The sequence below is a fragment of the Papio anubis genome, chromosome 1 (genome assembly GCF_008728515.1).
Source record: "Papio anubis isolate 15944 chromosome 1, Panubis1.0, whole genome shotgun sequence".
In the NCBI taxonomy this organism is placed as follows: domain Eukaryota; kingdom Metazoa; phylum Chordata; class Mammalia; order Primates; family Cercopithecidae; genus Papio; species Papio anubis.
Genome location: NC_044976.1, coordinates 181,542,805 through 181,558,389, shown reverse-complemented (window position 1 = coordinate 181,558,389; position 15,585 = coordinate 181,542,805). Strand labels below are relative to the sequence as shown.

The 15,585-nt window shown below is 36.8% G+C and overlaps 1 protein-coding gene across 8 annotated transcripts in view; it reads right to left on the bottom strand.

The window, feature by feature from the left end:
- Positions 1-15,585, bottom strand: part of ACBD6 (acyl-CoA binding domain containing 6) — a 227,982-nt gene that overhangs the window by 138,182 nt on the left and 74,215 nt on the right. The gene's annotated exons all lie outside the window — the stretch shown is intronic.

The window sequence follows — 15,585 nt, the reverse complement described above, 5'->3', positions numbered from 1 at the left end:
ACAACTTGCTTCAAGCTAGAGAAAATGAAGTAGGTTTTAAGTAAGAAATCATGTTTAATAGGTCTATATGGTCACTTGAAGAGGCCCTGTTAAACAGAAGAGAAAATGCTTTTTCGATCTTATTCTGTAAAGAAAATAAGAAGTGAGGCCAAACCCCAGAAAAGAAAATTCTGATTTTAAAAAGTAGAGCTGCAAATAATACCACTTTAGTCATATTTAACCACCATTAAAAACACCATGTCTCAGGAGGCTGAGGCAGGAGAATGGCGTGAACCTGGGAGGCGGAGCTTGCAGTGAGCTGAGATCCCAGTCACTGCACTCCAGCCTGGGCAACAGAGCCAGCCACCGTCTCAAAAAATCAAAAAAACAAACAAAACAAACAAACAAACAACAAAAAAAAACCCATGTCTGCACTTTGGGAGGCCGAGGCGGGTGGATCATGAGGTCAGGAGTTTGAAACTAGCCTGACCAACATGGTGAAACCCTGTTTCTAATAAAAATACACAAATTAGCTGGGCACGGTGGCACATGCCTGTAATCCCAGCTACTCAGGAGGTTGAGGAAGGAGAATCACTTGAACCCAGGACGTGGAGGTTGCAGTGAGCCAAGATCATGCCACAGCACTCCAGCCTGGGCGACAGAGTGAGACTCTGTCTCAAACAAACAAAAAAACAAACACCATGTCTATGAAAGGATACCTTCAGAGTTCCAACTTAAGGATAATAGGGACCTACTTTCTTTCAATCCAGTAACAGAAAACCCACTAATTCAAGAGGCACCAACCTCAACTGTTACAGAAAGGACTGTGTCTTTTAAAATCATAGCAATACTACAGTGCTACTCGCCAATTGTTTTTGAATTGGAAAATAATGGGAAGTTGGTGGTAGGGCACAGAAAGGAAAGCAGAAGGATCCTTGGCATATGGGTTACCCATACTCAGTAATATGAAAGGGTTATTCACAGATGAGAGGACCTTTGGAGTGGCCCCTCTTCCTGAGTCCAACTTCCAAATGTGCATGTATACCTATGCTATCAGCAGTAAAGAAGTAAACACAGTACAAACACAAATAAATTTCTATTTTGTTTAATGTATCTTAAATATGTTTCTTAGTCACATCATATACATCAATAAGTTTTTTTTGGCTATGTGATTTTTTGGAGGGCAGGTGGCATTTGTTTAAGTATTTGTTTATCATATATAGTTTATCATCACTAAATATGCTAGGCACAGAGATATTAACAAAATACTTCAGGACAGTGTATACATATAAATTAAATACCAAAAAGAGAAGTTCAATAAATTCACCAAAAATGTGCTACAAGGCTGAATGATGAATATAAAAAAATTAAGTGATATTCTTGGGCTTAATTGTTAAATATAGATATCCAATCCCACACCAAATTTTGAGTATTTCACCTTCTACAACCAAGCTGTCTTTATACAACGTCACCATCTAGTGGCCAAAATGAAGAAACATCTGGAGAAACATCATTCCATATTTCCTTTCTTGCCCCCTAACAAAATTATGTACATGTGTAAATCAAACTTTCTCCCTCGACAGTTCTCTAAGAGCTCAATACAGCCTTCCAAAGTCAATCTTGCCCACTATATCCATGCTTATCTGAAATAAAATAATGTGCTAATGAATCCAACCATTATGAAATACAGTAGAGCCTTTAATAAATGTCTCTCCACATCTTTATTTTCCTTCCTTATTTTTTACATAGTTATCTTGTTCCCTCTCTTTGTTGAATGTGCATCTAACATTATCATATTCATTATCTGTAGATGACTGTAAGTTATGTTTATGATATACTACCCTAAAGTATGTCCCATGTTATCTCTAGCACAAAAAGAAAGTCTCTTCTTTAGGTTACTACAATTTTTTTCTGAAGTTGACAGAAAATACACTTATATTCCTGAAGGAAAAAAATCACTGGTTTTGACATAAGAGCACACTCTATGGGAAAGAGGGATAGTGTTCAAGTACAGCTATCTTTTTCACCCAAACACAGGAAGATCCTTGCCCATTCCTAAATACGTTATCTGTACCATTTTCTACTCAGATAGCATTTTCTTATCAAAAGAATATTTCAAATAGGTCTCATGGCAAGACATATAAAGTCCATTTAACTACAAAAATTATGGAAGGAACTAGCTTGGAAATCTATTTAATAGGCATGTTCAACAAATATTCAATTCAATTCATATATTTATCAAGCACCTAGAAATCAGATATAAAACACAGTATTCTAGTAAATAGACAATGAATAAGTATTTATTGTATGAATGAAAATCCCAAGAAAGTAAGCCAATATCTACAAAGATAAAAACAAATGCCATAATTCCTCAAACTAAGGAATGTATATTCGTGGGCTCTAGGGTACATAAACACCTTTAAAGGGATATACAGGTATAGATCATTTTAAGTGACTCAATCTCCAGCTCTTCAACTTCTTGCATTCTTTACTAAACTGACCTACCTGAAAGGGTTCCTGTGGCAAATATTCCATTACCATTCTCCTTTTCCACATTCCCTCTGCTCAAACACTCTTCTCCTCATTTATGAAGAAGCATTACACCTCTCTCCTTACTATAGTTAGTATACTTCAGGAAGTATAACCAAAAGACTGAGGCAAAAAAACATTCTGAGTGATTTCTCTTGAGGAAGACAGTTCATTCATGAGGTCTCATTAGGACCATGGCTAAGGCAATCCTCAAAATGATACACTTTCCCTGGCTCTATTTTTATGTTCACAAATAACCATTTAACTGTTAATCTGTTTTTCTGGACTCCTCAATTCTCAGAAAGGGACCCAGCACTTCAATCACTACAAAGACATAGTCCCTTTGGTAAGCAAACAAGCATTTTAGTTTACACCTCAGTTTGGGGCCAATTTTATTATTCCTACTCTGTCTCTAAGGGTCTGCTTGATCTACGGATCTTTTTTCTACATCTTTGAGGTTGACTGATCAATGGTAATTCACCAAAAATTCCACTCTGTGAAGTTCCTTTGGAGCTAGTCTTTCCAGGATAAAAGCTTACACTGCACACTATCTTCCAAAATTCAGTCATACTGCTAGTGAATATTACTTCTTTGTAGGAATTTAAGTTCCTAATTTACTTGTTGGATGTATGGCCAGTTGTCGATCTGAAAGGCAAAGAAATGTATTCTGTTCAAACACAATGTTAGAAAATAATGCTGTCATCTCACTGATTTCAACTGACTTACGTTTTTCAACATTCTGTATATGCCAAATACAAAACTCAAAGTCCAACATTGATTCTTTTTAATATAATCTTTCACATATCTAATCTTCACTTTATAAATAATACAATTTTATATAATCTTTGATCTGATGAAACCATATTTTAAGTTGAGATTAAAAAGTATGTTTTAATTTATAAATATAAAACAACCATACAGGCATATATTAATTTTACTTACAGATGTTTCTCTCCCTGAAAAAAAGAATCTATTCTTACTCAAAAGTGTTTAGTGAAGCTGGTTTAAGACTTATATGGGGTAGGATGTGGTGGCTCACACCTATAATCCCACACTTCGGGAGGTTAAGAAGGGAGGATCACTTGAACCCAGGAGTTTGAGACCAGCCTGGGCAACATAGTAAGACCCTACCTCTACCAAAAAAATTTTCAAATTAGCTGGGTGTGGTGGTGCATGCCTGTAGTCCTAACTATTTGGGCAGGTAAGGTGACAGGATCAATTGAGCACAGGAGTTTGAGTTACAGTGAGCTATAATCACACCACTCCACTCCCGCCTAGGCAACAGAGCAAGACCCTGTCTCTTAAAAGAGGAAAAAAAAAAGAGGAAAAAAAAAAAAAAGAGTTATCGGGGAGGAGCAAAATAGGTAAAATCAACTCCTAACTCAAGGATTAAATAGTCATGGCTGCCATACTTAGCACACTGAAAACCCCCACTTCTAATTAATATTTAATTAAAATTACAGATGTTGATTTCACATTGTAGGATACTGTTTTTGACTCTCAATCTTACCAAAGACAACGAATGAGAATCTATACTACGATACTCTGGTAAAATCTTCCAAATAGTACCTCCTTTCTGAAAAACCTTGGTTTAATCCCTGGAAGAGGCAAAACATTGCTTGGGCGGTAACCACGTTCAAGAAGTCTAGCCTTCATAACAAAGTACTTAACAAAGAGTTTTTTTGTGTGTTGTGCTGACCTTAAAATCATTCATGAGGCTGGGCGCGGTGGCTCACACCTGTAATCCCAGCACTTTGGGAGGCCGAGGTGGGTGGATCATGAGTTCAGGAGATGGAGACCATCCTTCCTAACACGGTGAAACCCCATCTCTACTAAAAATACAAAAAATTAGCCGGGTGTGGTGGCAGGTGCCTGCAGTCCCAGCTACTCGGGAGGCGGAGGCAGGAGAATGGCGTGAACCTGGGAGGCGGTGCTTGCAGTGAGCCGAGATTGTGCCACTGCACTCCAGCCTGGGCAACAGACCGAGACCCCATCTCAAAAAAAAAAAAAAAAAATCGTACTTGAAATCCTGGATGACGGCCGGGCGCGGTGGCTCAAGCCTGTAATCCCAGCACTTTGGGAGGCCGAGACGGGCGGATCACGAGGTCAGGAGATCGAGACCATCCTGGCTAACACAGTGAAACCCCGTCTCTATTAAGAAATACAAAAACTAGCCGGGCGAGGTGGCGGGCGCCTGTAGTCCCAGCTACTCGGGAGGCTGAGGCCGGAGAATGGCGTGAACCCGGGAGGCGGAGCTTGCAGTGAGCTGAGATCCCGCCACTGCACTCCAGCCTGGGCGGCGGCAGAGCAAGACTCCGTCTCAAAAAAAAAAAAAAAAAAAAGAAATCCTGGATGACAAAGAGATATTTGGAAACTATTACCTTGTCATATTCATTGATTCTGAATGCAAATTTTTTCATGTTAACATCTCCTATGAATCTTATAATCTGCGGCATCTTACAATTAAATGATGGCATATTTTTCTTAATAGTATTTAAACAATGGTATGCAGGAGTCAAGGCGGTAATAAGGTAGGTTCAAAATACACAGTACCCAATGGACCAGTGAATAACCAAAGGAATTCGTGTAAGCTGACCCTTAAACAACATGGAGGGTAGAGGGCACCAACCCACTGCATCGTCAAAAATCTGCATGTAACTCGACTCCCCAAAGACCTAACTACTAGTAGCCTACTGCTGACCTGAAGCTTATCGATAACGTAAACAGTTGATTAAATTTTGTATTTGTTTTATATAGTATATTCTTACAATAAAGTATGCTAGAGAAAAAAAAATGTTACTAAGAAAATCATAAGGAAAATATATATTCATTAAGTGGAAGTGGATCATCATAAAGGTCTTCACCTTGTTGTCTTCACAGGCTGAAGAGGGCTTGGTCTTGCTGTCTCAGCGCTGGCAGAGGCAGAAGAGGTGGCAGGTGAGGCAGGCACACTCAGTGTAGCTTTGTGAAAACACACCATAATTTCTGCCTGACTTTCTAGTTTGTTTCTCTAAAAGTTTTTATACAGTACCAATCCTTCTTCCACCATTTGCTTAAGTTTGGGTGCCCATATAAGGGTCCATGTAGTGAAAGTCAAAAGCAGTCTTACATAATCAGAATGCTTCTGCAAGATTGTCTAATGTCAATCTGTTTCGGGCACTGTTTATTCTACATCTTGTTTCTCATCATATCTATCTGGTTTGGAAGTGCTCATTTCCATCAAGTCATCTTCTGTTAACTCCTCTAGTGTAGTGTCTATTATCTTCTGAATTTCTTCAAGATCTATATCTTAAAACCAACTCTGCCCTTGCCCTGCCACACATTTTTGCCATACTCACAATCTTTCATGATTTCCTTGACTGGCTCTGCTGTAAATCCTGTGAAGTCATATATAACATGTAGACAGTTTTCTCCAGCAGAAATTTATTTCTTCAGGCATGGTGGTTTTCACTGCCCTTTCTATAATGACAGTATTTCCAATGGATCCTTCCCGACCTTCATGATGGTCTATCAGGGTTCTCTTTCGTGGTGTTGACAATCCTTTCCATAGACTACCATGTGTAACGAGCCTTAAAGGTCCTTATAATCCCCGATCTAGAGGCTGAATTAGAGATGCTGTGTTTGGGAGCCAGTAGATTGCAGTAGATGCCTTCAGTGTTGAACTCATGAGTTTCTGATTGGCTGGAGAATTGTCCAATATTGAAAGAACTTTAAAAGGTGGTCTCTTACTAGAAAGGTACTTTCTGACTTCAGGGAAAAAGAATCAATGGAACCAATCCAGAAAAAAGGGTTCTCATTGTCCGGGTCTTCTTATTGTACAACCAAAAGACTAGAAGATGGTGTTTACCTTTCCCTTCAAGGCACAGGGGTTAGCAGCTTTATAGATAAGTGTAGTGTTGATCATAAACCTGCCTGAATTTGCAGAAAACAGAGTTAGCCTATCCCTTCCTGCCTTAAATCCTGGTGGTTGCTTCTCTTCCTTACTAATAAATGTCCTTTGTGGCATTTTTTCTTCCCCCAGAATAGGGCATTTCTGTCTACATTAAAAACCTGTTCATGCAAATAAATATCCTTTCCCCTCAATGATTTGTTTTTCCAAGTTCGGGGTACATGTACAGGATGTGCAGGTTTGCTACATAGGTAAATAGGTGCCATGGTGGTTTGCTGCACAGATTGTCCCATCACCTAGGTATTAAGCCCAGCACCCACCAGCTAGCTGTTCTACCTAATGCTCTCCCTCTCCCCATCTCCCAAGGGGCCTAGTGTGTGTTGTTCCCCTCCATGTGTCCACGTGTTCTCATCATTCAGCTCCCACTTATAAATGAGAATATGTGGTGTTTGGTTTTCTCTTCCTGTGTTAGGTTACTAAGGATAATGGCTTCCAACTCCATCCATGTCCCTGCAAAGGACATGATCTTGATCCTTTTTATGGCTGCATAGTATTCTACATTTTCTTTATTCAGTCTATCATTGATGGGTATTTAGGTTGATCCCATGTCTTTGCTATTCTGAATAGTGCTGCAGTGAACATATGCATGCACGTAACTTTATAACAGAATGATTTATATTCCTTTGGGTATATACCCAGTAAAGGAATTGCTGAGTCAAATGGTATTTCTGCCTCCAGGTCTTGGAGGAATTGTCACACTGTCCTCCACAATGGTTGAACCAATTTGCACTCCCACCAACAATGTATAAAGTGTTCCTTTTTCTCCACAATCTCACCAGAATTGGTTGTTTTTTGACTTTTTAACAACAGCCATTCTGACTGTTACTAAGAGAGAGGCATGAGATGGCATCTCATTGTGGTTTTGATTTGCATTTCTCCACCGATCAGTGATGTTGAGCTTTTTTTCATATGTTTTTTGACTGCATGTACATCTTCTTTTGAAAAGTGTCTGTTCATGTCTTTTGCCCACTTTTTAATTTTTTTTCTTTAAATTTGCTTAATTGTTGCCTCTTGGTGAGAAGAAGCTGTTTCTCCTATTATTTTGACCTTTCTAAAGTCAAACCTCCTTCTAAACTTATCAAATCATCCTTTGCTGGCATTATATTTTCCAGATATAGATCCTTCACCTTCCTTTTGCTTTAAGTTGTCACAGAATGACTTTTCTTTTTCTCAAGTCATAGTAGAGTCTATAAGTATGCTTTTCCTATAGCAACGCTACACCTACATAAAAGCTGAACTTACAATATGAGATCAAAAGATATTGCACAAAAAGTGCAAGGTTCTTGTACTTGCCAGTGTAGCTGCAGTGATGGTTCACGAATTCCCTTTTCTTTTCTTTCCCTTTTTTTTTGCGATGGAATCTCGCTCTTTCACCCAGGCTGCAGTACAGTGGCATGATCTCAGCTCACTGCAACCTCTACCTCCCGGGTTCAAGCAATTCTCCTGCCTCTGCTTTCTGAGCAGCTAGGATTACTGGTGCACACCACCACTCATGGCTAATTTTTGTATTTTTTGTAGAGACGGGGTTTCACCATGTTGGCCATGCTGGTCTTGAACTCCTGACCTCAGGTGATCCACCCACCTTGGCCTTCCAAGGTGTTCCCAAGGCCACCCTGTGAGCCACCACACCCGGCCTATCCCTTTTCTTTTTTACAGAAGTCCTTAATGCTGAATTAATTTATCTTGAAATAGTAGACAACCACAGCTACAGACCTCAATCTACAATACATATCAAGCAATTCAACTTTTTCTTATAATGTCACGACTTTTCTCCGCTTTTTGGGAGTAATTCCAGCATCACTAGTGGTACTTCATATGGGTCTCATGGTGTTATTCAAGGTGTACAGTATAGTGCTACACACAATGATAAAATACTCAAAAACCACAAGAGATCACTTTTTACTGTTATGCCCAGTTTACTGGAGAGACGAACTGCTCACCTGGAGATGATGAGCGTCTTGGCATTTTAAGTGGATACTAGCAACACCTGAGTTCACCACACTAGCCATAGGAGGTAGCAACAAAATTACTGCAGTAATACGGAATGTACTACAGTTAATTTCATGCAGTTATGATTTAATACTGCATCTTTGCTTTTTTTTACATTTTTCTGGATTGAGAATTGCACCAGATATGGTCTGCTAGTGTTTATGTGCCTACATTGTGATTAACTTTTTATAACAGATTTGAATACATTTTATGGTAGTAAATGAAAAAATGGACTAGTATCTACATATATTTTATGCATTCATGCCATATCTTTTTCTTAAATTTTTTGGATATTTTAGGCTATGTAGTTCATCTGCAAGTGTTTTCAAATTGTTGCAAATTTCCAAAAAAGTTTCCAATATATTTATTGAAAAATATCAGTGTACATTTTCATTGATAATCAAGTGGAAAAATATCAAGTGGACCTATGCAGTCACAACCCATGTTTGTCAAGCAGAAATTGTATTTTGAATCACAATTCCTGCATTCACAGTGCCATATCTGCAACTGGTTTCAGGCAGTTATAGAAACAAACCAGTTAGTTTTCCCCCTTCCTGTTATATGATAATGGCAACATCTTCTTCTACTACATAACTATTTTCAGACTGAATTATATTAATATATGCAAGGTACTCAGTTCTAGGTCTAGAAAATTCTTAAAGCCTTCAAATTGAAACTTCCATTTGTTATACTATTTATGTTGATAAGGGTCCCTTCAAATAAAACTACATACATTTTTATGTATTTTTCTCACAATCTTTCAATAAAGTATTGACAAAGAAAAAATCAATGACCCAGATATTTCTTACAGATAATTAGTTATACTGGAGAAGTTACTTAACCATAATTTATAAAGACACCATTTACTAAAAATGTATTTCCACCCCTTAAAAGCTGCTTAACCTTAAACAAAGTTGATTGAAAATTTCTGATACTTTAAATGCCAATAATATAAAATGTAGTTGAGTTCTAATCAATCTCTGGAAAATCAGTTGCCATATCAGAAAAAGCACAGATACACTTTCCTAAAAGTCTCTACAGAGCTGAGTTACATTCTCAACCATTAAGGTAAGTCTAAAATCAATAAGATAATTGATCCCAAGGAAATATCACCATCAATACATTGATAAATGAAAGACCAAAGTCTCGAATTTTACCAGTAAAGTACATTTTTAAAAGCATTAAATGGAAAAGAAATTTTATTTTAAAAAATTTAACTGAAGATACTCACCATAGTAAATAGTAACAACTATCAGACTCAATTTCATTAATTAGAGATTATAATGATTCCTCGAACATTTCCAGAGCCAGCATAGCACAGTAATTAAGAGCAGAGTTACTAACTATGTGACCCTGGGCAAGTAAGCTAATTTCTCTGAATTTCAGTTTCCTTATTTGTAAAACAAGAATATTAACAGCATCGATATTTAATAGGGTCATCCTAAAGACTAAGAGAATACATATAATATAGTATGGTTACTATACTAGCATATAAGAAACAGTCAATATATGTTAACTGTCATTATTATTTATCTTAAGAATTTAGCATATGTTGTAAGCTGGGGGTCAATCCTCATACCCTACATAAGTGTCAATTAATCTAATAAATATTAATTAGAACTTCAAGGAAAAATAAGCCAATGTGTTTGGAACACAGTGAACAAGGGGGTGAGCGGAAAACTGGCATTAGATGAGATGGTAAGGGGCCCTGTTCATATTATTTGTAATACATATTCTGCTTCTCATTACTGTAATGGATACAGTATACCCATAACCTCTATATATCTTTATATATGCACACATACATACACACAACAAATTTTGTAAACAAGCATTTCATAGGTATCACATACAGATAAGGATATGGGAAGAAGAGAAAGAAAAACTAGATGGGGTAGACAGGAAAGAGAGAGCAAAATGGGAAAAAGAAGAGGAAAAGAAAAAAGAAGAAAACAGAGAGGAACAGAAGATGATGGTTTTAGTTGATGAATGACCCTTGGTTCAGAAAGGGCTAGATTTGTGTACATGCTTGGTTGGCATCATGATACTGAGCACACAGGAGGTAAACGAAGCACGCTAGAAAAGGGTGAATATGAGAGCCAGGAGACTCTTACAACAGTTACTGTTTATGTCAAGACCCACATGTCCCAGGGGACCCATTTTCACATAATCTATAATTATCTCTTCGCTTTAATCGCCTTGTCATTCCTGAGGCTCTCATGGGCACTGGAAGAGGAAAAGCTCATTAACTAAACCTTTTCTCCTCTCTCCAGCCACCCATGGCTTTTAATTGCTTGGTGTGTTATTATCTAGGAGTGCAACTGGAATCATTTTCATAAGAAAGGGAGGTAGAGAGGAGGAAGGGAGCCATAAGTCCCTAAGGTATGCACCAAAGACAAACCTTTGCTTTCTCAATTATTTATGCCAGCTGAGGTTTTACAGGCTGAATAAATCCATAACTCAAGTTCATTCTGAGCAGTCAGATTCTCCAGGGGGAGTTGCCCACTTGCCTATACACACTTGTGTAGTCCTCAAAGAATAACCAGAATGTAACAAGACATATGTCATCCAATTTATCACCTATCACCAAGGTGTTAACACAATGTTGATCACAGGCAACATAGTGAAATAGGGAAGTATTACACTACCACCAGCCAAACAAATGGAGGGAAGCTTTTTGGTGCTTAAAGGCAGTGGTATCATTAGGATAGTGGTGTTCCAGAATGACTTGGCCTGTTAAACAAATAAAAATTTAAATATTCAATTTTTAAAAACACAAATATGTATAACACACACTCTTGAAGCTTAAGAATCTTTAAGTAGATTTGTTAAAAACAGGCTGCAATCTAACAATGTGAAGCTTTGAATAAATAGAATTTTATAACATCTGATTTTAGAAGTAATTTACAATAAAACTATACATGTTACAGCTTTTTCTCCAATCATATCTCTTTCAGGAAAATTTTAGAGTATAATTTATGTGTGACAGGCTTTTATGCTACTTCCAACCTAGTTCATATTTCACCAAGAATACAAAATTAAAGCATAAAACAATCACTTTCATTCTAATTTTTATACTTATAGTCTTCCATTTATAATCAGGACTAGACAGCAGCCAATGAAAAGATATTTGGGAAATATTTTCAAAATCCATTATTGTTTAAAAATGGAAACTTTATAAGTTAATGATGAAAGCATCTCTTTGAAATTCTACAGGCTTTTGTGTCTGACCACAAGCAGCGACCTCTGGTATTTTCTGCCAAAACACTTCATTTGTCTCACAGAACAACTAATCAATTCCAGAGCCCATCAATCATTTCAGTTGTATACTAGGTCTGGTCTTGCTTAGAGAAGGTCCAGATGGCTGTCTGTGTAAGTGGAATTAATAAAATTCTAATAGATTACATGACATCAAACTACAAAATATAACAGGGAGGACCAAATCTTATTGTAGGGTGGTGTGGGTACTGTTCAATCTTCATTTACTATATTTTTAATTCTTGCCCTAATTTCTCAATTTATGTGCAAACTTCTAGATCAAACCTTGGAAGCATATAAGTAACCAGAAGCAATTTCTTGTATATGTAGTGAAGAATCATTTTACTCTACAAACCCCTACGCTTATTAACCAGTGCTTTTTCTGCCCATCTGCAGTATAAATGAAAAACACAGCTGATCTCAAAACTAGAGGTTACTCCCTGTTATAAGATTTGTTACTTTCTTGTTTCTATAGTTCTAAAAATATCGGCTCTCCCTTCCTTGTTTTCCATTTTCTTTTGCAAAAGCAAACAACTTGTATTTAATTATATAACCAGAATGCCATGTTATTTTAGCTCCTAACATCAGCTCCTTGCTCCTCTAGGGACCCCCTCTGCTGAGTAACAATACTATTTATAAAAGCTAAGTTACACAGTAACTTTTTTTGCACCAGATACTGTTCCAGGATGTCTGTGTATTGACATAATCTGCTAAGTATCAAGTGAGACAAGTACCATAATTATCCCCATTTTACAGGTAAGTAACTTGCCCAAGATCACACAGCTAGTAAGTGGTGGAACTAGCATTTGAATGTCAGCAGTTTGGCTCCATAACTTTTTGTACTTAATTAGAATACCCCTACACCCCCTCAATTATATTACAGAACAATTAACTAGCTTCAGAATGAGAAACTGATGTCAGAGCTCTGCGATATTAACACAGAGATCTGAACCTCTGACATTATATTGATACTTTCTATGACAGAGTGGAAAGCAGGAAGCAAGCTCAGAATTGGCCCCCATGGCCCTTGGCTCAAGAACATTTACCTTAAAACTAAAACTCATAACTCATCATCTATTATACAATACACATTCATCAGAAAAGCTGCCAAAACAATGGAACCCAAACTTAACCAAATGGATTTATTAGATACTGATTTGCCTGATCTTTACAAATGTAAAAAAAAAAAAAAATCTGGAGTTTATATATTAAAGTATCAAAACAAACCTTTAAAACACATTATTTTATGTCCTTTTTTAAAAACAACAGTTCCATAGAAAAGAATTTTTGCTTTCATCCAGGTCTACCATTTGATGCTTCTAAAACTCTAAAACCTACTGTCACTTTCACCTCAGTTAAACATAATTCTACCAAGAAATTGCAATTAACATCAATTAAAGCACAACTTTCTCTTAGAAAAATAAAACACACCAGATATATTTCACCAAAATACAAGCATAATTTGGTTACATAACTTCAACAAATAACCCATTTTCTTCGTTGCAATTGCATTCTGACATGTAAGAAACTATAGAGACTACATCTGGCTCTTCACTGGAATAATTCAACATTTCAGTATATAAGAATTTTCATGCCGGGCACAGCGCCTCATGCCTGTAATCCCAGCACTTTGGGAGGCCAAGGCGGATGGATCACGAGGTCAAGGGATCGAGACCATCCTGGCTAACACGGTGAAACTCCACCTCTACTAAAAATACAAAAATGAGCTGGAACTACAGGCGTGATGGTGCGCGCCTGTAGTCCCAGCTACTCAGGAGGCTGACGTTGCAGTAAGCTGAGATCGTACCACTGCACTCCAGCCTAGTGACAGAGCAAGACACTATCTCCAAAAAAAAAAAAGAATTTTCATTATGGCCTAATTTGTTATAATGGAATTCTACTACACTATAAAAAGAACTCTCCCAATACAAGAATATGATTAGTTGCTGTAATTTTTGATCTGCTGTAGTAACAAAATTACTGTGTTTGTAATAAATGGCTTTCAATGGCTTGTTCACATTCATGTTTCTTACTCTTTCTTAACATGTTAATATGTTCAGAATATGAAGATTTAGATGATATCATAAGACTGATACTTAATGAAGACTTCATTAAAAAAAGGCCAAGTCTAACCAGTTTTGCCCACAAAGGTTCATATTTCATTCAATTAATATTTATTAAACATACTTTCATGAAAATGCCAAAAGTAGTATGAACATATTATTCAAAAGTGAAGAAGCTGAGAAGCACAAATATTCACAATGTTTTGTGTCATTACAGGTTCATAATAAATGTGTGTTGAATTAAAATCTCTACAAAAACAAACTATAATATTCTTTGTCATTGTTTATCATGGTCAAAATTCTAAATACTGATTTAAATCTAAGAATCGCTTCACTAGCAATTGGGTGGAGGATAAAGGAAGGAAGATTAACCCTTTCAACACAGTTTATCTCAGGATTTCTACTCTCACTACAACTGGAGTACATTTGATTTGCTTCATGTTCTGTAGGGCTGCTGTGATCAGTCATGTCATCAGACATTCGAAAAGACACTGTATTCAGTATGTCATTTTGAAAAATACTAGAGTCTGGGAGCCCTTAAGGAAAATAGCATACAAAATAAAGATCATAATTTACAGAGAAGTGATTGATATTGTTAGAAACTTAAGCAGTGACTTTTTTTAAAAGAAGGAAAGTCAAGAAACTATCTCAATTTATTTATCTAACTAGGAAAGAAAAATAGCCTATACATTTTTTGTTGTTTAAGGGAAAGAGGTGAGGATGGGCATATCGCAGAATAACCAAACTAGCAGCTCTCAGTTTTACAATAGGGCTCTTAGGCTAACTCTGCAGAAGCAAGTCACTAAACTATCAGTTCTTCAACAGAAGCAGCTGTGGCTACCTCCCAAGTTCTGAGCACTTTCACTGAAGATCTACTAAGTTTGGGGGACTTCCTCAGATAGTGAGAATGCAAAGATGGGTAAAATATGATCCTCACTATCAAAAACTAAGTTAAAAGTATTTCTAGGTATACAGTTCAGTAGTGTTAAGTATATTCACACTGTTGTGCAATCTCCATAACTTTTTCATCTTGTAAAACTGAAACTCTGTCCCCATTAAACAACTTCCCATTTCCCCTATCCCCTAGCTCCTGGCAACCACCATTTTACTGCCTCTCTCATTTTTGAATACTTTCTGTTTCTGTGAGTTTGACTACTTCAAATACTTCATGTAAGTATAATCGCAAAGTGTTTGTGTCCTTGTGACTTGTTTATTTCACTTAGCATAATGTCCTCAAGGTTCATACATGTTGCAACAGGTGTCAAAACTTCCTTTTTAAGGCTGAATAATATTCCATTGTATACACCACAATTCGTTTATCCATCCGTCAACAGATGCTTCCATCTATTGGCTACTGTATAGAATGCTGCTATGAACATGGGTGTGCAAATATGTCTTTGATATTCTGCTTTCTTTTGGATACATACCCAGAAGCAGAATTGGTGGATAATATGGTAATTCTATTTTAACTTTCCAAGGAAATTTCCGTTTTCCACAGTGGCTGTATCATTTTATACTCCAAAATGACTTCTAATTTAGAGCAAACTAAATTTTAATTAAACAAATTAAAAAATTAAAATCTTTAAAAGAAATAGTAGTATTTTAAGGAAAATTAACACAAAAATCCTTAGCTTTAGACTGAGATACAACATCTTGTCCCACCAACTACTTGTGTGGGGAAAAGTCACTGAATGAGACAGCTGTTATTAGACACTGATGAAAAGTAATTATTATCACTTATTCAGACACTTCTCTGGCATTGGTTCAGACATTTAATTGATTTTAAAGATTATACACCTAAAAAATTATTTCCTGTCA